The 25,361-nt window shown below is 50.3% G+C and overlaps 1 protein-coding gene across 3 annotated transcripts in view; it reads right to left on the bottom strand.

Moving 5' to 3' along the window:
• Nucleotides 1–25,361, bottom strand: part of DPY19L4 (dpy-19 like 4) — a 1,351,687-nt gene that overhangs the window by 833,192 nt on the left and 493,134 nt on the right. The window lies entirely within an intron of this gene.

Below are 25,361 nucleotides of genomic sequence, written 5' to 3'. Positions count from 1 at the left end.
ATACAACTTTTAGATTTAAATAGAGCCAATGCAAGGGCGCAGGCGTGCAAGGCCCTGTATACTTCGCCACGCCCCTTGCATCCCAATCATCCCCAGATGGGGTTACAGGTTGTGTTACCTGGAAAAAACAAATGTAGGTATAGCTACAGAGTGGCTTCAGATGACATTCGGGTGTCGCGCTCCACAAGATGGCTTTACACCTCAAGTTCGTTCTGCTCCAATTCAGTTATGATTAGAGTTCTGGTAGCAGTTTAATACTGGCAGTGTGTTCGTCTAGAAGTGTTGCTGTGGTCTCATGTTTGCCGATTTTCGAGCTTCACAGGGAGACTGTGGGGGAAGACTGGGGAAGACGGGGGACCCTAGCCACTCAGGTGGCAGGGAGCGATTATCTGAAGAGCATCCTGTACAGTTCAATTTGCGGACCTTCTTTTCCATCAGCCAAGTCCACGTGGCTTCCTGCTCACTTTCTTCCATCCCTCTTGGGATCTCGTCTGCCGTTGTGCGCGCAGAGGTGTGTCCACACCTTCGCTCTGCATTGCCCCATCTTCGACTGGAGTGAATAAGGTAATAACATCCCGGAGCTTTAGGAAGCACCAGGCCTATTCAGGGTCTTCGACGTCGATTCAGCTGGATGGACTAGACCGCTGGAAACTTCAGATAGTGTTTATGTTCAGACCCCTTTAGTGCCTCAAACAGCGAGTTGAAGGCCCACCTGCGTCTGGAGACCTCAACGGAATAGTCACTGATCATGCGGATTGTGCTGCCGTCGAGTTTCATAGACCCTACCTCTCGGTATGCCTAGAGTATTGCCAGCTTATGCTGAAAGTTCAGCAGGCACATAGTGATGGTTCGCAGACGTTCTCCAGGTGGCGACTTAAGATTAGGGGCTCTGTGAACCCTTTTGATGGTATAGGAGTAGGGGGAAGTCAAGATGTTGCTGGTCTTGCAGTAGGTTGTAAATGTAGCCCTCACGGTCGCTCCCCTCAACGTCCTCTGGCAGCCCGACTAGGCAGAGGTTATTGCACCTACACCGGTTTCTTGGTCCTCCAACTTGTCTCACAGGCGCTGCACATCTTTAATGAGCCCATCGAGGTCCGTATTAGCAGTGTCATAGTTGTCCTCGAGCATGCTAATGTGTTGTTCATTGTCCATGATTCTGTCGTCCTGGGCTTTCATCCGAATGGTAATGTCCTGCAGCTCCTTCCTGATGTCCTGTACAGTGGAGTTTGTCTCCTGCGTCCATTGACCGATTAATTTAATTTCCCCGCAATATAGCCTGCAATTTCGTCTGTACATCCATTTTCTGGGCACATCTGGCTCACCTGCGCGGTATGGCCCGGGAGGGATTAGTAGCGTCGTCCTCGCGGTCAGATTCTGGGTTACCCAGGGCTTGCTGCATAGCACAGCCCACTTCCGGTATAGGGCAGACCAATGTGCAGCTCAGCAGAAGCAAATCCGGTATGTGGGCCCCCGGTTTTGTACTCAGGCAAAGTGACTGTTTAATGTACCTCTCTGCGTAAATCGGGGGGGGGGGGGGACAGCAGGAGATGGTACACAGACCCCTAAGAGGGAGCGAGGTAGGCGAGGGATGCCGGCCCATCCGTGGTATTCAGGCCGTTGATCCTTGCAATTGTGACCCCGCAGAAATTGGGGTGTCACCACTCAGCCCCTCCATCGTTGCAGCAATGGCAGATAGTCGCTTTTCCATCCATAGCTCTTTAAGCCTTTCACAGTTCAAATTAGCCGGTTGCTACTTTTTGTTCAATACAGTTCAGTTTATCGTCCCTCCCCTTGATTCACCGGCTGTTATGAACCGCCTGGCTTTCCTTCTTTTTGGAGTCAAGGTTGGTACCACCGAGACAAGAGTCTCTCCCCGGCTTAGTAATCAGCAGAGGAGGGTCTTGGGTACCATTGACATCTGCAACACACGCTGGCTATTGTTCAGTCTTATGTTTTCACCTGCAGAGATTTCATGGGCCTGGATCGGAAAGGGCATGGCCAATTCTCTTCTTGTCACCCTCTCGGTATGCGCTGTATTTCTGCTCCTCTTGCACTGCTGTGCTGAGTTAGCCCTCACGTCATACGGTCTGCCTTGCTCGACCTGTTCTCTCATGCTCAACCTTTTATACCTAAGGAGAAGGGAAAGGGCCAGCAGGTGTGTGTGATTCTTGTCAATGGCCTGACTTTGCCGGACGCTTGGATTGGGAGATGTTAGGTAAATGGCTCTGTGTTAGTCCGTTGTCTTTCGTGTTGTGCAAAAGTGGTCGTGTCGGAAAAGGGGGGGGCAGAGTCTTCGAATATCCTACGTGATAGGTTGGGGAACAGGTGTTGAGATCAGAGGATACCGCGCAGCAGCAGCCCAGGCCCTTCTCCATAATTAACCAAGGACGGAAGCCCCAGTTGCAACTGCAAAACAGCACCTAAAGAATCAAGTTTAGCAATCACCTCAGATAGCAATAACAAGGTTGTCTTCATCTCGCTCCATGTATTGTCATATAGAGCGACAAAGGAGCTCAAAACCATGTTCAAAGCAGAGACAGTCGGTGGGTCAGCTTGATTCCTTCATCTACTTCCTGAAGAGCATGGTGCAATGGAGCATTTCCAGTGAGATCTACGTCAGCTGAAGATTCGGCCCGACCAGGGCATGTCCATCTGGTTAGTTGTTAATAGAGTATTTATCAATAAAGTTAGTAACGTCAGTGGGCGACACCAGATTGGCACATCGCAAGTTTGTTGAACACTACCAGTAACTCCAGCAGATCCATTAGCCATAATTCCCAGGAAAAGATCATCATCCATGGCCAAGTCTGCAAATTCAATAATGTTGAGGTCAGTAAGGTCTTTTGATCAGGCCACAGCATTTTGTTCTCTCAAAAGTGGTCCAGCATAGCGAATCCTTTTACTGGAACCACTGACTTAAGTTCTGTACTGGATCCAACAGATTTTACACAATAACCTTCCATAAAACCCTGACCGGCAATTGGGGAGAATGGAGGCTTGTTGCGGGGGTTTTAGGACCAACACTAATTTTCTTACCAGTTTGAAAAACTCCTGGGTGTTTCCCCCTCCTCCGACTTTTTGCCTCAGTTCCCGCACCATCATCAGCCAGAATCTGCTGGTCGCTGGGATTTAGACATCAAGGTCGATCAGACAAGGTTGACGATTTTTGCATGGTGTTATAGAGGACTTAATAAGAATTGGTAAATGCATTCTGGGGCTGTTAGTTCCTGGGGTCTTCACAGGTTAGTTGACTTCTAAGCCCTGCTCTCATACTGGTATTTGCAGCAATCCAATTGGAGACAAAAGGCTGATTAGATGGATAATAGTAACTAAGGCCTACAAAAAGAGTCTATTTTAGTCATAATGTGGAAAGGGCTATTAATAAACCTAAAGCCCTATTTGATCTAGTTCAATCGCTCTCTACGCCAAAGATAGGACAAGATGCAGTCCCTACCTTTCAGGAGCTATGCAACTCCCTTTTTACTTTTTTTCTGACAAAAATTGCTACTATTCGGGACAACATAAAAAAACCGAGGCTGTGACAGGCCATGCTGACATAGCCCCTGTTAAACCCCCTCCAGCTGGAGGGTCTTGATCTACATTTCCCCTTTTTTCCAAATCGGATGTCCTGTCAGCCATTCAGAAATTGAAATCTGCATCTCCTGCAGATGCCATACCCCTGGCTCTCTTACACGAGTAGTCTGCTGACCTAATTAATTATATAACTTCAGCAGTTAACACTTCATTTGCTACGGGAGTGATCCCCTGCTCACTCAAGCATGCCCTAGTTATTCCCCTGCTTAAGAAGCCCTCCTTGGATCCTGAAGTGCTGGCCAACTATCGGCCTATTTCACTTCTGCTATTCCTGATGAAAGTCTTGGAAGCACTGGTATCAGCCCCTCTTACCTATGTTTCTGGAGTCCTCCCAGTTTCTCGACCCATTTCAATCTGGCTTTCGGCCTGGTAGAGGCACTGAATCGGTTTAAATTCAGTGATGGACAACCGGATGTGCCTTGTAGATCAGGGCAGTGTCAGTCCCGCTGTTAGATCTGTCAGCTGCTTTTGACACCGTCGGTCATTCTCTCCTCATCTCCCGGCTCTCTGAGGCCGTCATCTCTGGCCAAGTCCTTGACTGGTTCATAGCCTTTCTGGCAGACCGCTCTGAATCTTTCTCTCCCCCCTTTTCACTGGGCCCCTGCCCCCCTTTTCTGTGGAGTCCCTCAGGGAGCAACACTGTCTCCTATCTTATTTAACATTTACATAAGATATCTTCTGCTCCTCATTGAGTCACACGGGTTTAGTTTTTATTCTTATGCTGACGATACCCAGATTTTGGTCCGTTTGGACCTGACAAAATCTGGAACGGCTAGCCGGTTAAGGAAATGTCTTGAGGAACTGGGAATGTAGATGACATTGAACTAGTTAAAGTTGAACGGTAGTAAAACCGAGGTCCTGGTTGTAGGTACTCCAACTCCTCAAATGTTTTGGATGGCTGACTTCCTGTCCACTTCCTTGGGCCCCCTCCGGACACCAGTTCTGTCAGTCAGGAACCTCGGGGTGCAGATTTCTGCCAGCCTGACCATGGATGAACAGGTCAATGCCGTCTGTAAAACTGGTCATTTCAAACTTCGTGTTCTCCGGAAGGTCCTCCCTTTCATTCCTACAGCCAATCAAGCTCCTGAGGTTTCTGCCTTGGTCCACAGTGTATTGGACTACTGCAGTTCACTCTATCTGGCTCAACCCGGTTATTTGACCGGGCACCTGCAGTTGCTTCAGAATGCTGCAGCAACATCTATCATCCGCCCCCCTTTCGGAGCCCATATGACCTTGCTTAGGCAACTGCATTGGTTCCCCCGTTGCTCACCGGATTATGTTCAAGTATATGTGCATAGTTCACCGAGCCTTCTATGGCGTAGGAGCAGAATTCCTGCCTGCAAGCGAAGTTCATCCGCTACATGGCCACTTGCTCTCTTTGATCACAAGCCACTCTTCGGGTGGCAGTGCCCTGTTTTAGGTTAGCCCGTAAAAAAGCATGTGCCTTTTCGGTTGCAGCTGCCAAAGCGTGGAACGACCTGCCCCTCTCCATGCGGGAGACTACCGACCATTTTTCCTTCTGTCGGAAATTGAAGACGTTGCTTTTATAGTAACTGTAACTAGGAAACATTCCTCATCTCTCCAGCGCCATGCCGCCTTCGGGCGACCGTGCGCTCAACAAATACAGCTAACATAACCCTCACCCAGGAACCGTCAAGGCCAAAACAAGAGATCCACCAAAGTAGAATGTTGGCGCCACACAAGTCCTTCAGCCTTCAACCAGCAGCCAGCGGACTGCAGACTGCCACTTATCCGTCCACTTTGGGGCCCGCTTTGCTGGTAGGTGTAAAGGATTTACCTCCAGCTAACAGATGGAGGTTATTAGCCCTACCAGGAAAAAAATGCTTGTATTACCGGAACTGCAAGTAATAGCAGCAAAATCTCCCCATGGTGCCCTATGGGACTCCATGGAATGGGGATTTGCCGCGTATACCTGTTGGGAAAGATTTCATTTATGTGCAATTTTCCCTCCATTTAGGACCCCCCAAACCTTTTGCTTTTGTGTGGCTATCCTAACCAGACTTTTTCCAGTGGAGCCCAGCCTTCAGCTGAACTCCCCTGGGCTTTTGCACACTTGTTATGACGTGTCCTTCAGACTATCAGTACTGGGAAACTAGGTTTCCCTTAGTCCTTGACTATGTTGCCATTCCTTGGTAACTTTTTAACAGTGCACAATGTACCTTCCATTAGCATGGGCTGGGGTCCCTTTTTGTTTTATGGCCCTAGACACCCTTGAAGGATTTGCAGTGATTTTTATGAGTGTGCCTGGGATGAACTGGTGGCAGTTACTTTTAATAATGTTTTACTTCATTGTCAGAGCCACAATGTCTTTAGTTCTGTCCCATGGCCATTTTGTCCCTTGCCTTCACCCAGTAGCAGTAACCCAGGTTTTCCTCATTTGGGCATGCAACCTCCTGCGAAAACCGAACTCTTTCGCAGGAATCTGCCTATCACTTATGTGTGCCGAGGAAGAGGGCTGGACTGTCTAGTCCCAATCCACACTACTGGTGCCAGGATGTCTGGAGCACCTGAATGACAGACCACCGTGGGCAGTGATTGGCCCACATCTGGGATGCCTGCAAGAGAGCAGATCTTGTATTGAAGTCCTCGATTTTTGATCGAAGCTAATCTTGGATAAGAGAGGGGTTTCTGCAGCCATACCAGGTTGATCACCTGTGTTCTCACCCAACTACAAAAGGAGCCAAGTCTCCCACATGAAGAAACAGACTTGTGAAACGGCAGGAGACGCTTTGGAAGGTTTTGACACCCTTCGCCCTCTGCTGTCCCGTCAGACCCCTGCTTTCTTCTGCTATCAGGACGGCCTGCCAAGGCGCTTCGCCCCTTTGGGGTAGTGGGAACAATTCCTCGGTGCCCCCTGCTTACCCACTGAACAAGCCTTTTCAGAGGTGTTCCTGGGCCACCCAGCAAACTGTCCAGCTCTACATCAGGGTAACCCGAAGCACTGTTGCCGTCTCGAGTGCAGACCCGAGACTTGGGGCATCGCTTGTTTGTGTTCCCGTGCATTCTCCCACCAGATTTCGCAGACCTAGCTGCTCTGTGTCCTGAACAAGGAGAAAGGGTAACGCTGCCTGTATCCATGATTCCTGCATCACTACCTGGTGGTGACGGTCACTAAAGTTCCCCTGCTGTTCTGCTCTCCTGTGCCCTGAAGCCAGCTGCACCGGAATTTTCTTCATACCTCCTTCGGAAGCAGAGAAAAGGCAACTGCCCGTCACAGACGATCGTTCTCCACTGCAGCTGCCGAGAGCCGGTGCGCCACGAAACTGCAGGACTCGAACCTACTAGCGACCTCGACTAAATTGGCAAAGTTTGATTCGGACTGTGCCAAGGGTCGGTGAGTACTTGAATAATTTACCAGTGGCCCCCCTGGCACAGCCGAGTTTTTTACGCACGAGTATCCCTTAAAGGTTTGTCGAACTTGGCTGGGTTTGCCTGCGCTCCGTAGCTATTCTCACCATTTTTACACTGCTTTGCCGCTAAGAGCAGGGCCTGCTCGAATAGTGGGAACCAATACTGCCTCAAGCCTTTTCCTGACTTGCTACAGGCCCTATAAGAAGACCTGCTTTTTGTTCATCCTCGAAATCGTGCGTTTTTACGCACAACTGTACTGTTGAGCACAAGGCTCCCCACTTCTTAGGGTTGGACTCGAAAGTTAGGGAACAAACTCTGAAGAATTAACCAAATGCCATTTATGTGTCTAACTTTACCCTCTCTTCACAGGTTGTGGTTAATCCTGCTAACTGAACCTGCATTAGGAAACGTGTTGTATATATATTGTATAGTTAGGGATTTGTGTGATAACTGTTTTTCTCATTGCTAAGGTTACTTGTGTATATTTGGGCAAGCCGACAAATGTACAGATATTTTTCATATACACTTGTCTAAGAGTAATTTGTGGTTCGTTACTGAGTGTGTTCATTATGGGCTTCTGATCACTCTCACTCCTCCTGAGACTTAGTTATGACCGCCTGCCAAGCTACCTAGATTGGTCTGGCTTGTCCAGAAGGTTCCCCTGTTTCACTAAACAGAGGGTGGCCTCCTAAACTTCTGCCCAAAAGATCAGAGTGTAGAAATCGAACTTAACAATACTGGCACTCGGAATCTGTCAGTTATACTGGCAGACAAATGCCAAGTTCCGACCGATATTGGCCTGGCCTGCTTCCACGAGGCAGGGTGCTCGCTGCACTACCCAGCAGACACGTAGGGGGCCATCATCACCCCTGCACAAGCGGCGCTGAAGCACCTTTTCCCATGTACTTAATTATGCTGCATTGAAGGAAGAAACAAAAATCGTTTTGGTTTGCTAAAACAAAAACGCATGCACCGCGCTTTTCATGTGCAGGGTGACCTGGGTTTTCATTGTGTGGCTGCATTTTGCCCCCCCTCTCCATCATGGCTGCCTGCTCCTCGAGGCACTGGAGTGCCTGGGTCCTGGAAGGTACTCTGATTAGGCTTTTGCTCCAGATAAGGCCAATCGGGAGTAGCCGGCAGGCGAATGCCAGCCCGCCTCCCAAGGCACCACTCCCAAGGCAACCCGTCTATTCATGTCCGGTCCTGGCTGAGTGTTGTGGGCCCCCACTTTCCCAACCCCTCATCATGCACCTGGACGCTGGGCACCCTATCCTAGTGCTCCTGGAATCTGTGATCACCCCCTTTGCAATCACTTACGTGTGGACCCCTTCCGTGCTGCCTGCATCATCCTCTGGACTTCGAGCCTCTCCTGACAATCTCTAAACTATCCTCTGAAGACACTTTTCTTCTCACCTTGGTTTCAAAAACTCCAAACCTTGACACCCACGCCTCCCTGGACTTTTAAACCCATGTACTATCCTGCATACATACCTGTCCTGCTGCTGTTTAAATTCGTATTTTAGCTGCGTGCATATCCTGATTGTCCTGCTGCTGCTTAAAGTCAAATTTAGCCGTGTGCATAACCTGCTTTCATGAGAATTTCTTGACAAGTCCACCCCCTTTGTACTCTGTCTAGTCTGCTACTTGATCCCCCTCACCCTCCCTCACTTCCCATAGTCTGTGCTGTTATTCCCCTCAGCCCTACACCCTCTACCCCACTTCCCCTGCGTGTTCACAGTTTTTTCTGTGCATATTACCTTCCCCCAGCTCCCAGTGTTTTTCTCCCAGTCTTGTGCCCAGTCTCCCCCTACTTACTGCTCTCGATGCGCCTTTGTGGCCTCAACCAGGTTAAATGCGCCTCCCTTTCTGCAGTTTGCTATGGCGCTCTCCAGCTCTCCTATCTTCTCAAACTGCTTCTCTATCTCTTATCCTTCATCCCTTACTAAATCTGGCAGTAAAAAACTCAAGAAGGACATACTGGACTCTAACCCAGGCCTTCCGATTGCAGACACCTACGTCACTGCCTCTGCCAGACTCTTTGTCGTTCCCTCACCCGACCAATGGACTCTCCATATGATCGCTCTTCTCTCTCCTTTCTCTTCCTCACTAATCAATGGTGGCACCCGCTGGGAGGTCCTTCTTGCCCTCTCCACCTCCAGGGTCATCATCAATGTCTACCGCAATAGTAATATCATGGTTCAGGGTCCTCAATTTAACCTTCTACTCGTTGTGAGGCTCCTCCCCCACCATATCAGCCTCCCTCCTCTGCACCAGCTCCTTTGGTAGCTCTGACTTATCACCTGTGCCCACCATGCCTCCCTTGTTGTCTCCTCACCACCCTTCTACCATCGCCACGGCCTTCTTGCCGCCACCCCACACATTGACATCCCCGTCAGCCTCCTCCACTTGGGTGAAGCAGCCACCCACTAATACCGTATCTGAGGCTCCCTCCCCCCACCCCCCACTGCCCTGCCTGCATTGGCTCCAATCTCAACCATTACGGTCCCGGCTCCCTTGCCGGGCTTTGTCAAATGCCCCCTTCTACCTCTGTCCCTCAGGCACTCTAGCCACTTATGGGGCGGGGGCACCACTGTCCCCTACACCCTCTCCCCCGTAAGTCTTTCACAGATGGCAATCTGCTCCACATTGCCACGCTTAACACTCGCTCGGCTGTCAAGCACTCCTCTGACATCTGCAACCTCCTTGAACTCCTGGATCTTGATGTTCTTGCACTCCACTCACTGAAACCTGGTTCAAGAATAGCTCTGTCATGAGTTTTGACACACTTCTCCCAGAATGCTACAAGATACTCTCTGCCTAGACCAAACCGACCAGGTGGGGGAGTAGTATTGATCTTCCCCGAGTGGATCCCTTTGTCTGTCATTCCCACTCAGGCCTACTTATCTTTTCAGTGCCTGGTCTGCAGGCTCTCCCTCTCTCTTGCTGGCCACCTTCTATCAGCCACCTGTTCAGCCCTCCCTCTTCCTTTTGGGATGGGATGACCTGGCCTCCTCTCTCCTTTCCTAATCTTCTCAAGTCCTCCTACTGGGTGATCTTAACATCCGTCTTGACTCACCAGATTCCTCAATACCTTTCTGCAACCTTTGCGACTCTCTCCCTCTCTCTTTCCATCTTACCCTCTAGCCCAACGCACAGCGCTGGCCACACCTTGGATGCTCTCATCTCAACTGACATTCCTCTATCCCCCTCACTACTTCTCTCTCCTGGACTGATCACTCTCTCCTCTTTTCTCACTTGAAGCTCTTTCCTCCTCTTGCATCGGTAAGCCCGGCACTGCCTCCCGTGTACAAGGTCATCCGACCATGAAAAGAGTCTCAGTAGCTGCCTTTGCCTCCACCTATTCTGCATCGGTAAGCCCGGCACTGCCTCCCGTGTACAAGGTCATCCGACCATGAAAAGAGTCTCAGTAGCTGCCTTTGCCTCCACCTATTCTGCTGCTTTCACTCCGGCGGCTGACTGCCACCCTGACACAGCCCTCTCTAACTTTAACCTCTCTTTCCAACACTCTTGATATTCTTGCCCATGTCGTGTGGGTACGACTGAAGCCTACCAAAAAGTGCAACTCTTTGTGCGACTCCGAACTGGCTGCTGTTAAACGCAGGTCAGCCAAAAAGAAATGGGATTCCTTGGACGCACCCTCTGTCAAACTGGCCTGCCGCATCCTCCAAAAGCAGTATAGATTCTGCATCCGCTCTAAGAAGAGAGTCTTTATTCAAGCCTCCATCTCTGCGGCATCTAATAACACGACCAAACTTTTCAAAGTCTGCAAGGAACTACCTAACCTTACCGCAGCCTCCTCCACCATTGCACCCACCCAGGCCCTTTGCTTGCCCCTGGCTGCACACTTCACCTCAAAAACACAGGACACCAAATCCTCTCTTCCTCACCACCTCATGCACCAACATCTCTTGTACCACCCTTGGCCACCTCCACGCCTCACGTTCTTTTCTTTCCCCTGTCACATATCAGGAGGAGTCCGGTCTATGAAAGCCTCCTCCAAAGAGATAGACCCCTGTCCCTCCAAAACCATCAAGGACAACATTGACTCTCTCGCCCCAGCCTTGACCGACCTCTGCAACCTCTCCTTCACCACTGGAGTTTTCCCCACCACTCTTAAACACTTCCTCTCCTCAAAAAATCCTTCTGCTGACCCTTCCATTCTGGAAAACTATTGCCAGATCTCTATCACTGCTTTCCTGGGCAAACCCTTGGAGAAGTTGGCCATTTCCCAGCTTACCTCCACACTGAATCGGTTCGCTGCTTCCACGACCACCAGTCTGGTCTCAGAGCATCCTGATGCATGCAAGCTGCTCTCCTGAACACCCGTGAAGATCTGCTGTCTAGAATCTTGAATCTAACTCTCCCTCTGTCCTCTTTCTACTCCAGCTCTCCTCTGCCTTTGATAAGGTGAACCACAACACCCTGAGCACACGTCTCTGCGATACCCTGTGCATCACGGAACAGGTCCCGGTGTGGTTAATCTCCTTTCTCTCCGACCACCCATCCCAGGTGGAACTGGGGTCTTTCCTCTCTCCCATCACTCTCTCTACGAGGTGTCCCCCAGGGATCTAAACTATCCCCCTGGTTTTTCAATGGCTACATGGCCCCCCCTGGCCCGTATGAGCGGCACATTCACCTCCAACTTTCAGTGTTATGCGGATGGCACGCAGCTCTCCTTCAGGCTACCCTCGGCCTCTTCCTCACTCATACCTGATTATCTGGCCGCAATCCAGTCGTGGTGTGCTGCAAACGACCTCTGCCTCAATGCCAGTAAGACTGATTGTATCATCGGGACTCCTGGCTCCCGCGTTCCCTCTTTCTCTCTGGCCAGCCTCACTTTGCCCTGCAACTCCACCTACCAACGAGGCAAAAAACCTGGGGGTCATCTTGAACTCAACTCTCTCCTTCCCGTCTCACATCACGGACATCTCTAAAAAGTCCCACTACCAACTGCACCTTCTCAGAGGTATTCTACCTTTTCACAGCTTCCCCCAGAGGCTTGCGGTCTCCAGAGCCCTGGTCCTCTCTAGGCTGGACTACTGCAACAGCCTCTTTCTCAACCTGCCCTTTTTTACCCTCTGTCCTCTTCAACTCATCCAGAACAGAACCGCAAGACTTATTCTTGGCCTCAAGCCCAGGGACCGCATCTCTCCGGCACTGAAATCCCTTCACTGGCTCCCTGTGACTGCAAGGATTAAGTTCAAGACCCTTTGCATTGTCCACAAGGCTTTCTGGGGACTAGGCCCACTATCTGCAACACTCCCTTCCTAAATACTCTCCTTCCCAAGCCCTCCGCTCATCTCCCTCCAACTCTCTGCAGGTGAGCAGCTTCTCCAAGCAGTGACTTTGGGGGGGGGGGAGGCGGGGGAGGGAATATGTATCCTCTACAGGAGCCTCCCTCTGGAACAGGCTCCCTGCCTCTCTCTGTCTTGAGCCGGATCTCCGTATATTCCAGAAACTCCTCAAGACTTTCCTCTTCACATCCTCTCGCTCTACCTCGCATGCTAACCACCTCTCTCTGCTCTCCCGCTCTTCCTCCTCTTCTTCTTCTGCTCAGTTTCGCTGACTGGCTGCCTGGTCTTCAGAGCTTCACAGGTCCCAAGCTTTCCTCGAAGTCTCCTGCACTTGCCCCCAGGCTTTTGCACTTGCTGCAGCACTACTGCACTTCGGTTACAACCCATAGAGTGGTATCTCCCTGCACTTAACCCATGTACTGACGGGACTGGGTGCACATGTCCCTATTGCCCCCCACGCACTTCCTTTTCTTTTCACTTGCATAATCTGAATGTACCATGACTAGTAAGATTGTTGTCTTCCCTATGTCTTCCCCTCCCCATGCATGATTGCGCTTTGAAATACTGGTGTATAAGCGTATAATGAATAAACTATCAATCAACAGTAATTGCATTTGCTGGTATTCCGGCAGATCCCCGAACAATACTGACAAACTTGTAATGACGCCCATAGTACTCGTTCTGATAATTACATGTCTTTACATACTAATGAGATAAGAGACAATAGTTAGAGAAATACCAGATTACATGTGCATGAAATCAGGCCTTTTTGAACCGTCATGTGGAGAGTTCTTGTTTAATCACAGTTCTCAGCATGTACTGCTTTGACAATCCAGTCTCTGGAATCATTTAAAGGCCTTGGAAATACTTGCAGTCTCTGGAAACTCACCTTTACTTTCTTGAAAATGTTCATGGTGGCTCGCATTTATTTTCACCTCGCATTTTACAGGGGCATGATTTTCATCATGGCAGTGAGCAAGTTTAGCAATCCAGCAGGACACATAATTTGGTGAAAGATGCCCATCTCTTTCAGAGATTCTTTTCTGTTGTCAGTTTATGTAAGGCCATTATCCTTTGCTCCAAAGTTCCTTACATATGCATTGGGCTATGTCCACTTTGAAAGACTGGGGAGTGGGTTTGTATTATGGGGAGTTTTGTGTCAGGAATATCAGGAAACGCTATGCATGGGCTGGGAAGCCCAAAAGACTTCCAATTCCCATGAGCGTCACGGGCGTTCGGAGTGCGCGCGTCCATACAATGTTGGTTCCTATAAAGCGCCGCCTCAGCCCATGCTGCGTGTTGGGGATTTTGGAGTTTGCAGGTACAGGCCGGAGGAGAGCATTGTGAAGAGTCTTGCTGCCGAGAGAGAAAGGAGGTTGGTGTGTTGGAGACGTGGTGAGGGATGAGGGATGAGGGACGCAAGGCAACACTGGCTATCCCTCCCTGGCTGCTTGAGAAGCGAGTGCTGATAAGACCGGAGCGTTTCCCAGGTTTCAGCGCAAGTTCCATTTCGCCTAGGGTGGTGCCCTCCGCCCCCCCCCACCCCCCCCACCCCCCAGGACTCAGTTAAGTGCCTTAATTTTTGTGGTTGTGCAACAAACAAGAGAACGGGGGAGGGAGAAGGAGCAGTACAGCAGCGCATGAACACTGCTGGGGGAAAAAAGTTACATGAACGCTATTGGGAAAAACACTGCGGAAAGCGTATGAACGCTACTGGGAAGAATGTGGTGTGAGGACATGTGTTGAGGGCTACTTGCTAACACGCATATGTGGAGACACCAGGGCAGCATACTGTGCTTTTGGGACTAGGGAGGTGAGCCTGCTACGCTTAACACCCCCTAGAGGACAGGTTAAGTGGGATCCCTCTGGATGCAAGGCCCCTTAAGAGACAGAAAAACTCCAGAGCGGGACTTAAGTCGCCAATCCTCCCCCTCAGACACCAACACCTTTAAGGGGTATGCAGGAGCGAAGGAATACAAGAAATTATGAGTTACACACCGTAGTGACTAACGTACTCTTAGTCACTAGTCACCTTTCCTCCATATTGCATGGGCGTCCCTTCCAAGGGGCAGGAGACAACCTTTTTCACCAGAAAAAAACCTTCCCCTTTAAGTTTAGAGGCGCTCAGGGGTGCGGCCCTGGGAGCATGCGCTGCCCTGACTCCGCCCTCCGGCGCCACACCTCAGTCCTCATTGACGCGTCGACAATAGATCTAACATTGCCTAATGAGACCAGTATTATTATTAGGGGTGAAGTTAGTGGGACGTATGGAGGAAAGGGGACTAAGTAACTTATAATTACACTTACGTCCGATCCCCTTTCCTCCATACTACATGGGCGATTACAACTGAATGTAGCCCATCGGTGGAGAGGAGACCCTCGTTAAGCAAATGGGTTTTTGAGAACCGCCTGTCCGAAAGCCGTATCTGATCTAGAGCAGGCATCCAAACAGTAATGCTTGCAGAAAGCCGAGGGAGTGGCCCAAGTGGCCGCCCTGCTTATGACTTGCCACGGGACATGGCGCTGGAATGCAATGGCCATCGCCTTGGCCCTGACTGCGTGGGCATGCATGTTGGCCGGAAGCGGCTTGTGCCGGCCCTCGTACTCTTCCTTGATGGCCGAGACCATCCAGCGGGATATAGCCTGGTCTTGAGCCTCCGAAAGTGAAACAATCCGTCCGATTTGTAGAAGCCCTTGGTCCCGTCAAGTAAAATTTCAGGGCACACCTGATGCATCCAGGCAGTGCAGCACTCTTTGTGCTTCGTCCTTGGGATCGGAAAAGAACGTAGGAAGGACTATTTCCTCATTCAAGTGGAAAGTAGATGGCACCTTTGGCAGAAATGCCGGGTGTGTCTGCAGGACTACTTTATCCCTGTGAAAGGTAGTATATGGTTCCGAGGTGACCAGTGCCTGTATTTCGCTGACTCTACGAGCCGAGGTGAGGTTGACTAACAAGGCCGTCTTGATGGTGACCAACCTGATGTCCGCTGACCCCATTGGCTCAAACGGTTTGTGCGCCAGGGATGCCAAGACTATGCTGAGGTCCCACACAGGGTGCAGCCTCTTGACGGGCAGGTTGAACCTTGCGAGCCCCGTCAAATGTTTGACAACAGGATTGAGGATGAGAAGATCCCCCTCTTCCGAGTTCCTACAAGCCCCGATGACTGCGAGGTATGTACGGCAGGTGTCCACCTGCACACCAAAGTGGGCGAGGTGAGCCGAGAAGGAGAGCACGTCGTCCAAAGTACATGCCAGGGGGTCGATTTCCTTGGAGTTTGCCCAGTGGCAGAATCTGGTCCATTTACTTTTATACTGGGCACTGGTAGCCTTGCTCCTTGCGCCCTGTATGATTTCCAGATTAGCTTGTGAGAGGCTGAGGTGCTGCAGCGTTACCTGCTCAGGTACCACGCTGTGAGGGCTAGTTTCTGTGGCACGGGGTGGATGACCCTGCTGCGCCAGAAGATGTGCTGGGCCCTGCGGGATGTGAATCAAAGGCATTTCTTAAAGGCTGAGCAGCTCCTAAAACCATGGCCTGGCCGGCCACCATGGATCTATTAGAATGATGTTGAGTTGGCGAGACTCCTTGATCTTGCAAATCACTCTGAATCAGCAGAGTGGGCGGGAAGGCGTAAGCCTTCATGCGGTTCCACTGAAGCCAAAATGCATCGGCCAGGGTGCCGGGGGGCCCTGTCCATGCCAGGAGGTGAACTGATGGCATTTCATGTTGTGCCAGGTGGCAAAGAGATCCACCTGGAGATGACCCCACCTGTTGAAGATCTCCTGAATAACGAGGTTGTTTAGCTGCCACTCGTAATTGTCCGCTCCCAACCTGCTGAGCCTGTCCTCCTCCAGATTGGCTTCCCCCGGGAGGTGGACTGCCGGGAGGTAGATGTCGTTTTCCAGGGCCCACTCCCACATGCTGATTGCCAGTCTGCACAGAGGAGGAGATCTGGTGCCTCCCTGCTTGTTGACGTAGTACATGCTGGTTGAGTTGTTTGACTGAATGAGGACAGCCTTGGCCCTGAGAAGTGGTAGGAATGCTCTGAGCGCTAGCCAGATGGCGTTTAGCTCTAGCCAATTAATGTGGTATTCCTGCTCCTGTCGAGTCCAGGTGCTGTGGACCGATAGATCGTCCAGGGTGGCTCCCCAGCCCTCGAGCGAGGAGTCTGTTGATGGTGGCCCGCAGGGTAGGCGCCCGAAAGTACTTGCCCGTCTGTAGGTTGCAGTCCCTGGACCACCATGTTAGGTCCAGGTGGAGAGATGGAGGTACGCTGATCATCTCGGATTGAGAGCCCCGCTCCTGGTTCCATGAGGCCGTGAAGTGCAGCTGAATCCTCCTCATCCTCAGTCTCGTGTGTGGGACGGCTAAAAGGACCCCCGCCAACAGACCCAGGAGATGCTGGTACCACCAAGCCAAGGTCACCTCTCTGCTGAGGAAGTGGGCTGTGGCCCTCTTGATGGTCGAGATCTTGTCCTCTGATGGAAATACCTTCTCGGAGCAGATGTCCCAGGTAAAGCCCAAGAATGTCAGTCTGCGTGGGCTGCAGCTGCGACTTCTTGAGATTGAGCGAGAAGTCCAGATCGTGCAGCATGTTCATAAGGGCATGGGAAGAGTGGTGAACCGCTTCCAGAGATGTAGCCCTGACGAGCCAGTCGTCGAGGTATGGATAGATGGAGGCCCTGCGCTCTGAGGAGGGCAGCCACTGCATTCATGAGCATGGTAAAGACCCTGGGGGCCGAGTTGAGGCCAAAAGGAAGGACCTTGTGTTGAAAATGGTAGCCCATGCTCCTGAACCAAAGGAAAGAATGATTGGGCTGCCAAATCGGGACGTACACGTCCTTCAGATCCAGGGAGCACATCCAGTCTCCCTTGCACAATGTCTCCACTATAAAAGCTGACGTAACCATCTTGAATTTTTGGAGGGGTAAGGAGAGGTGGAGGGTGGAAAGGTCCAGTACAACTCTCAGGCCCACCTGGTTGTTCTTCTGAATGTCGAAAATCCTGGAATAAAAACCCACGCCTCGCTGGAAGGCTGGGACATTCTCCACTGCCTGGCTCAACTTGAGGGAGTGGAGGGTAGGGGAGGAGGGAGGAGATGCTGGGATGGGATGGGTAGGGGGTACCCCGTAGATACTATGGAGAGGATCCAGGGGTCTGCGAAATTCTGGCACCAGTAATGTGCATGCAGAGCCAGCCTGCCCCCCCCCTGGAGACACTTGGACCCGGCGGGACGTGCCATGCCTGCTTTCCCTCGGATGCCTGTCGCGGAGGAGGGGGACTGGAAAAGGCCCTTACTCCCCCCTCCTTTTGTCACTTGCGCCAGTTCTGAGGCAGCGACCAGTCAGGCTGCCTGGATCTCCGTTAATGGAAGCCGTTGAACCCTCCGTATGTTGGAGCGCTGCTGTGACTTGGTGTATGTCTTGGGCATGGTCTTTATCAAGATGGATAAAGACTTAGCAGTTTGTGAACTGTTTTTCTTCTTGTCCAGCTCTTTGTCCGTGGAGGAGTGGAAGAGTCCCCCAACCCCCTGGTCGACGAACGGCAGATGTAATATGCGTTCCTGGACGTCTGGGTTGAATTTCATTGCCCGGAGCCAGGCAAATATGGGCCACAGTGGATTCCATGAGGTCCTGCGCCACCAGCTTGGCCTCAGCCAGTCCCACCTTAAAAAGTGATTGACTCTTCCCATACGCCTCCAAGATCTTCTCCTTCTTGCCTAGCAGCGTTGCTGGGGAGGAGGCTGAGGACGACTGAGGCTTGGAGTATATTGATGCTGCAGCGATCACCGAGGAGTGTGGCTGAGGATGGGCCGATAGCAAGAGTGTATCCCCTTCCATCTGCCTGTACTTGGCATCCAGGCATCGATTGACCGGCGGGACAGAGTGGGACTTGAGCCAACTCTTCTTGGCCAGGGAGACTACATTGGTCTGCAGTGGAATTCCCATTTTGGCAGAGGAGCTTTGTGAGGACTTCAGCCAGAACCCCCTCTGCTGGCTGCTCCACCTCGGGCTGAGGTAGGCCCAGGTATTCCGTCAACCCTGCAAGATGTTCGTGGAAGGCCCTGGCTGAGGATGGCTTATCAGGATCCTCCTCCTCATCCGTATCCTGTAGGTCAGAAGGATCCAGCATAGGTGGAGGAGTAGAGGGAGCCGTAGGCTATGGTACGGAGACCGGTACGGAACCGCCTGAGGAATCGGCTGGGAAGCCGGAGGCAGAGGCTGGGCCGGGGACACCGGAGGAGGAGCCTGTGATGCCGGTAGCATTGTAGGGAGCACGTCCCTGAGGATAACCCCCATCCGAGGTGACTTCATGAGCCAGAGGAACCTCTCGAAGAAGCCCTCTTCACAGGCCGGAGATGTGTTAGTGGGTACCAACAGGGTAGCGGGGGGCTGCTGGAGCCACTGCATACCCTGCCTGTAAGGACGCAGAGGGAACGTGCCCTGCGCAAATGAAGGATAGGCTGTAGGCCACCTACCTGGTTGAGGCCAGTCCCACATTGACACTCGTTCTTTGCCAAACTCCTGGATTGGCGTCGGACAGGTGCCCATGTTTGGCACGGTGGCCATTTTGTCCAGCTGCCTACCATGTGCCTGCATCGTGTTGCTCGGCTCGCTGGGCCCAGCCTCCTCCAAGACTCTCGAGTGTGGATCGCGAGGCCTACCCTGCTCCTCGGGCCTAGACCCGGTAGGTGTGAAGCTGCGGTAGAGCTGTGTTTAGGTACCCCCCTCAGACGTATTGCCGGTAATAGGGCGTAGCCCTCGGACATAATGCTGGTACAAGGGCGGAGCCTCTCGGATGAAAATCCAGGGCAATGAACCTTCCGGTCCCTCAACACTGTCACTGAGAGGATCCAAGGATCCTTCGGCCTGTAGGCCGGTAGCTGAAGCAGCCTCAGTGCATGTGCTGGTACAAGGACCTGAGCGGTCCCTCCCGGAAAGGAAGGAGTCTCCCTTGCAGGGTGCGATGGAAAATGGAGGCCCTACCTTGGGCCTGGCTCGATGTTTCACAAAGTTCTTCAGGTCTTCTGGAGGTGACTTCTGAAAGAGCTCCCTCCACCTGGCTAGTCTGTTCTTTAGCGATTTCGTTGACAGGGCGTTGCACGCTGAACAAGCTTGCCAGCGGTGGTTGGGGCCAAGGCAACGTAGGGAGAGGGCGTCGGGGTCTGAAGTTGGGAAGAGCCCGTTGCAGGATGGACACCTGCTGAACCATGTGGAAGTTGACATGCGCTGGGGAGGAGCGCGATGCCTGTGGACCAAGTACCTCAATAATAAGAAAGACAAAAAAGACAAAATGTAGTATCTGTGCGTGGAATTACATGGCCGAAGCCAAACCCAGGAGCGCTTGTGAATTCGGCCCGTTCCCGTCAATGTGGAAAAGGGTAACATGGAAAAGGGTACTGAGGAGTGTCACCGGAGGGCGGAGTCAGGGCAACGCATGCTCCCTAGGCCGCACCCCTGCGCGCTTCTAAATTTAAAGGGGAAGAAGGTTTTTTCTGGTGAAAAAGGTTCCGTCTCCCGTCCTTTGGAAGGGATGCCCATGCAGTATGGAGGAAAGGGGACGGGATGTAAGAGTAACCTATGAATCTTTTTACAATGGCTGACTCGGCTTCAGACCCAAACTTTACCCACTGCTCATGGAAGACAGCAGAGAGATGAAAAGACCAGCCTCAAGGGGGAGAGTCATTAGAAGAGGCAATCAGGAGAGGGACTATTCAAAGCCAGCAGAGTTCAATTGTGCTGCAGCGCACAGTAAGAGAGAAACTAGAGAGGCATCGTCCTTGCAGGTGGTGTGCACTAGATGTGTGCAATCTGTTTATAGTTTCGACAGCCATAGTTTCGAATGCCAATAGTTCCGACACAAAGGTGCCGAAAAAAAAAGTTTCGATTTTTTTTAAAACAATTTATTTTGGGGGTTCCCCCCGCAAACCGCCATTTTAAACAGAAAATTCTACAATACGACAAAAAAAATTCTAAACTTTTTTTCAGCACTTTTGTGTCAAAACTTTTGGCATTCGAAAGCATCGTTTTCGAAACTTTGACTGGACACCGTGCAAATCATGCTACATGGACGAGTAACAGAGACCGTCTGGTACGGCCATGAGAAAGGAGTCAACAGTGGCTGATGCAAAGTCCAGTTGACGAGTCAGGCAAGCAGCTCCACAGCGAGAGAAGGACCGGGAAGACTACACACCCCTCATAGGAGCACTGCTCATCAGAAGCAGGTATGCAGTGGCTCCAGAGGAACACTAGGAGGGAGGCAAGGAGAGAAACCCCAGAGAAGGAGAAAAAAGAAAAGAACCCTGAAGCAGGGAGAAATAGACAAACCCCAGAGTGGGGAGAACAGAGAAGCCCCAGGGTGGGGAGTAAGCTAGAGAGAACCCAATGAGTGGAGAAAGAACAGAAGGCAAGAAAGAGAAAAGAGCCCCGGAACAAGGAGAGAATGGAGCAGTCCCAGAGTGGGAAGGAAGAAACAGAGAAACCCCAGAGGGGGTATAGAACGGAAGAACCCCGGAGCGGGGAGGAAGACAGAGACAAACCCCAGAGTGGGCAGAGAACAGAGAAGCCCCAGAGTAGGGACAAAGCCAAGGAGAAACCCTGCAGTGCGAAAAGAACAGAGCAGCCCTGGGGAAGGGAACAGGGGCAGCGGAAGCAGTCGAGTAAGGAAGAAGTAAACCCAGAGTGGGGAGAAAACGGCTAGAATAGGATTCTGAACCAAGGACATTATTTATGTAAGACATCCTGACTAGCACCGCTTTTTTAAACTTGATTCTTTGTTTAGAGTAGGGCTTACAGTCTTGGGCTAAGGGAAAGGTTAGCTGTTTTTACATTGAATAAAAGAATTCTGAGATCATGCCTCCTTGTCCATCTTCTGATTCTGACCTACCACACGTCACATGCAGGATCAGCCATTTCAGCCATTGTAATGCTGTTTCACCACTGGGTTAGAAAGAGAAAACCATGTAGCTGACAAATACATCTTACAAGATTCCAGCTTCATGCCAGAAGCTTCCAAGTCAGATAAATAAGATCAAAGAAGATACAAAGGGTTAATTTCTGAGACTATGTACCATTGGCAGAATGTCAGAATCTCACACATTTACTTGAGTACTGCCACTGGGTGTACACTTTCCTAGCTGCTTTATGAACGTCCAAATTCTGATACGACAAGCTGAGATGTACAAAGGTATGTTTTCAGGGGCCAGGCAGCTGCCTTCAAAGATTGAGGGGAGGAATGGCACATAATCTAGTCCTGCTGAAAGCACAGGTCAGTGAAGAGGCAGGTGCCACGCAGGGCAGCAAGCTAGCTCCAACAGGTTCGGAAAAAACAAATCCTGCCAGGCCACATTGGGACCACCAGTATCATACAAGTACTGCACAATCTCTTGAGACAGTCTTCAATAACAGGGGGTACGGGTGAAAGCATATAGGGATTAGGCATCTCCTGGATGGCAGAAGGTATCCACTAAGAATACTGCTTGACCCTTTCCAAGTAGCAAATTGCAGCTACTACCTGGTGGATTGTGTTGCAAGCAGGTCTCTTAATGGGGAACCACAGTGCCTGAAGAGGCGCCCTGTTACTCCTAAGAGTGCCGCCACTCGTTGGGAGAGTAAGCAAGCCTGCTGAGCCTGTCCGCTTCTACGATAAGTGCCTCCGACCGATGAGGCTTAGAGATGAATCCCGTTCTAGATTACCCATTTTCAAATTATTTGTGCCACCATGTACAGCCTGCATAGTTGGGGAGATCAGGCCTCCCTTCTTTGTAAACAAATACACTCTCCTTCAATGTTTGCTATCTGGTACTGGTCACCTCTCATTAATGAGTCAAAGCCCAACCAATTTATAAGACAATTGCATCATTAAAAATGTGTCCATGCATTCTTGTACCTAGTTCACAAACAGACCATTACCCCTTAGAAATCCTACCCATGCCCATTGCAAACCGTATATTCAATCTGGTTTTCCCCAATTCGCACAATTCCTATTGCCAAAACACCAATTCACCATACAGCGCATTTAGCTCTTTACATCAGTTGGTCAGTGATCATGTTATTTAATAAGCACCTAATGTCTGTCAGGTTTCATGATTTCATGATATATGGCAATACAGGAAATCCGTCAAGAGACTCCCCTCTTACCCATGCATGAGTTATCAGAGGCATCTCATCTGTGACGCACTGTAGAAAAGGCAAAACGTTCAATAACTGTACAGATGCTGTGATGCAAGTAGATTAAATAAACTTAGAAGCTGGCTATCCGTAGTGAATAGACTGCAGGCGAAGCTGCCATTGTATTGAAGTTGGACATTGGTGCCATGAATTTAGTAAGCCGGACCCATGTAGAGGGAAGGCTGAGAACTGTGTTGCATCAAAGAATAAGAATAATTTAGCATTTATCTAGCAGCAAGAACCCTCAGGTATCTGAGCGCTGCTTATTATTACCCACAGTGTCTGGTGCTCATTTATCGACCTCGGAAGGATGAAAGGCTAAGTTTGGCCCTGCCCGGAATCAAACCTGCGTCAGAGGCTCTGCACAAATGTCAAAGCAAGCGCTCTACACGCTGTGCCATTGGACCGGCTAAGATTGTGGATACGAATGGCGAGGCTGTCTGGACTGGTACCAAAGCTGAAGCAGCCAAGGCTGGTTATCTATTCTTTAAGGCGGTGAACGGGAGTAGCTGAATCATCCCTTGTTAAGGTGCAAGGAAACAACACCATGCGTGCCAAGTTTTATTAATTTAACACATTTAAATGTTGAAATATGGTCCAAATCGTGGTCGCCTGTCACGTCACGTGAGCCATGGATGGAAATAGAGTTGAGCTTGGAGTCCCATAACTACAATAGTGCGTGCCCGCACTCCCTTATATTCCCAGAGACAAGAATACTCTCCAAGGCCAAGTTCAAAGACAATCTTCATGGCAGAAGGCAAAGGTGATGAGACTGAGTCTAGAAAAAATGCCCTTCCGTAGCATAAACAGTATATTATGTTGGCCTAAAACCAACCGCATCATATATTTAGAATCACCAGCATAGAATCATCAGTATATAGCGTCCATTTTGATGGAATAGAATTCGCCATTTTTTCATTTTTGTTTTTCTTGCTTCTATTCAAACTGCTTTGCTGTAAGTGAATTCTATTTCAGTCTTGCTCATGCACAGAGGAAGGCCATAGGTTGCATGTTGAAATGCAGCCCAGACAACCCAGACAGCAATGCCCAGGCAACAAGGCATTTAATCACTACGCAGGTGCCAGCTAGTCTCGCTGGAGCGGCAGAAACTGTAAATAAATGAACAGTTAAAGGCTGAATTACGCTCTCTTCTGCACCCCCCCTTTCATTGAGCCCCTGTAGATCGAGCTGACCTCTAGCCCACGAATAGAAACTTGAAGATAGTGAGGCCTGGAATATGTCTCTCCCCTGCACGCAGCTTGCTAGTAAGAACAAGAGCATTATGTTCCCTAAAACAAAGAATAGTGTCTGCATCTGTGCAAATTGCAAACTTTTGCTGGATAAATGTCTGAAGGATGTCATTCGTCATAATTGTCAATCAAACCATTGCAAACAAAGATACATTATGGGCGGTTTTGAATGTGTCGCTACTGATAATAAGATGATAATTTTGTATATATGTAACTGATGTAAAATGCTCGCTCTCTTGCGTCCCACGAGGTCTGGGTGACACACGTTGCGGGACGTAAGACCCAGTCAGCCGACTGAGACTATTTGCTTTGCAATAAACCCTAGATTTTGGGAATTGAACCTCGTGTCTGGCGTATCAGTTCGTGTGTGGTGATTGTGCCTTGTTTCCATACACGAAGGTCCCCTAGGGGCCCCATCAAAATTGCGCCCGAATAGGGACCCTCCCCCACTTGCTCCATCATATACGTTGTGATATAAGGCGAGAGGAGAAAACGAAGCTAGGACGAGACGTTCAAGCCGGGATCGGGAGGTGTCTGGGGCGCCCCTGTGAAAGTGATGAGACTCCTTTGCAGATCTGTACACAACTGATCGACGTGTCCGGCCAGAGAGCAAGAAGGCGAGGGTCCCGAAATGAGGCAGAGTGAGCCAGATACGCAGACACAACAATTCTTGGTTGCGTCAGTATACAGACAAATTGCGTCTTGAAAGCCGACTTGGTTGATCAGGTGAGTCGTGCACCAATTCAGATAGCCCTGATATTGGTTGAGGGTTGCTCTTGCAAGATCAAACGCCCATTGTAAGGTAAGGAAAAGTTTAAAACATGCCTCGGAATTTGTCTTCCTGTCTAGTGGGATTTTTCTGCTGCGGTAGACAATCTTTGGAAACTGGCCAGGCTCCGCCACCCGAAGGGTCGCCAGCGTATGAGATGTATGTGAAGTATGGTATAGGGGCAATAATCTTTTGTGAAATTTGGCATAAGCAAACCAGACACGAAGAAGATTTGCAATGGCCAAAACACGGGAGTTATGAGATGGGGCGTATAGATTATTTGGAATCAGTATTGCTGCAGAAAAAAGCACGCCCAGCGACTTTTGACGTCTTTAGGGACTGGAGGAAGGAAGCCATGATCCGCTTGAGAAGCAAGGAGAAAGATAAATCTAGAGAAGAAAGAGCGCAATAGCAGGACAACAAAGAATGGGTTGAGCAAATAAGACAGACAGATAGATGTGTCAAGGTAGGTGTAGACAGAATATATCCCCAACAAGAATTGCATTCATCGGACGAATTAATTAATAAGCTATTAAACGAAAAGAGACAAGAACGTCCCAAAAATAAGACTGATACAATTGGGTTAGATCCCATTGCACAGCCCCTCCCCATCTTCCAGCCACCATTACCGTCGTAGCCACCACACCCCCTGCCAGTCGTTCCCACTGCACCAGCCCCTCCCCTTGAACTTGAATCCATTGCAACACAAGAAGAGAATATGGGGAGAGCGGAGACGGCACAAAGTGAGTGTGCTAGAATAACCCATAGTGCGGTTAGCAAGGAAAGGAAGAACGAGTTGAAAGAGCAGGCAGAAATGTATATAGATGGAGGCAATGAGACATCAACGTTGGATTCGATGTATGATTATAGGAAGCTGAGTGTAAAACAGGTATT

This window comes from Ambystoma mexicanum, chromosome 5q (genome assembly GCF_040938575.1).
Source record: "Ambystoma mexicanum isolate Mex_15411 chromosome 5q, UKY_AmexF1_1, whole genome shotgun sequence".
Taxonomy (NCBI): domain Eukaryota; kingdom Metazoa; phylum Chordata; class Amphibia; order Caudata; family Ambystomatidae; genus Ambystoma; species Ambystoma mexicanum.
Note: the sequence above shows the minus strand (reverse complement) of the source record. Positions and strands in the feature narration are given on the sequence as shown.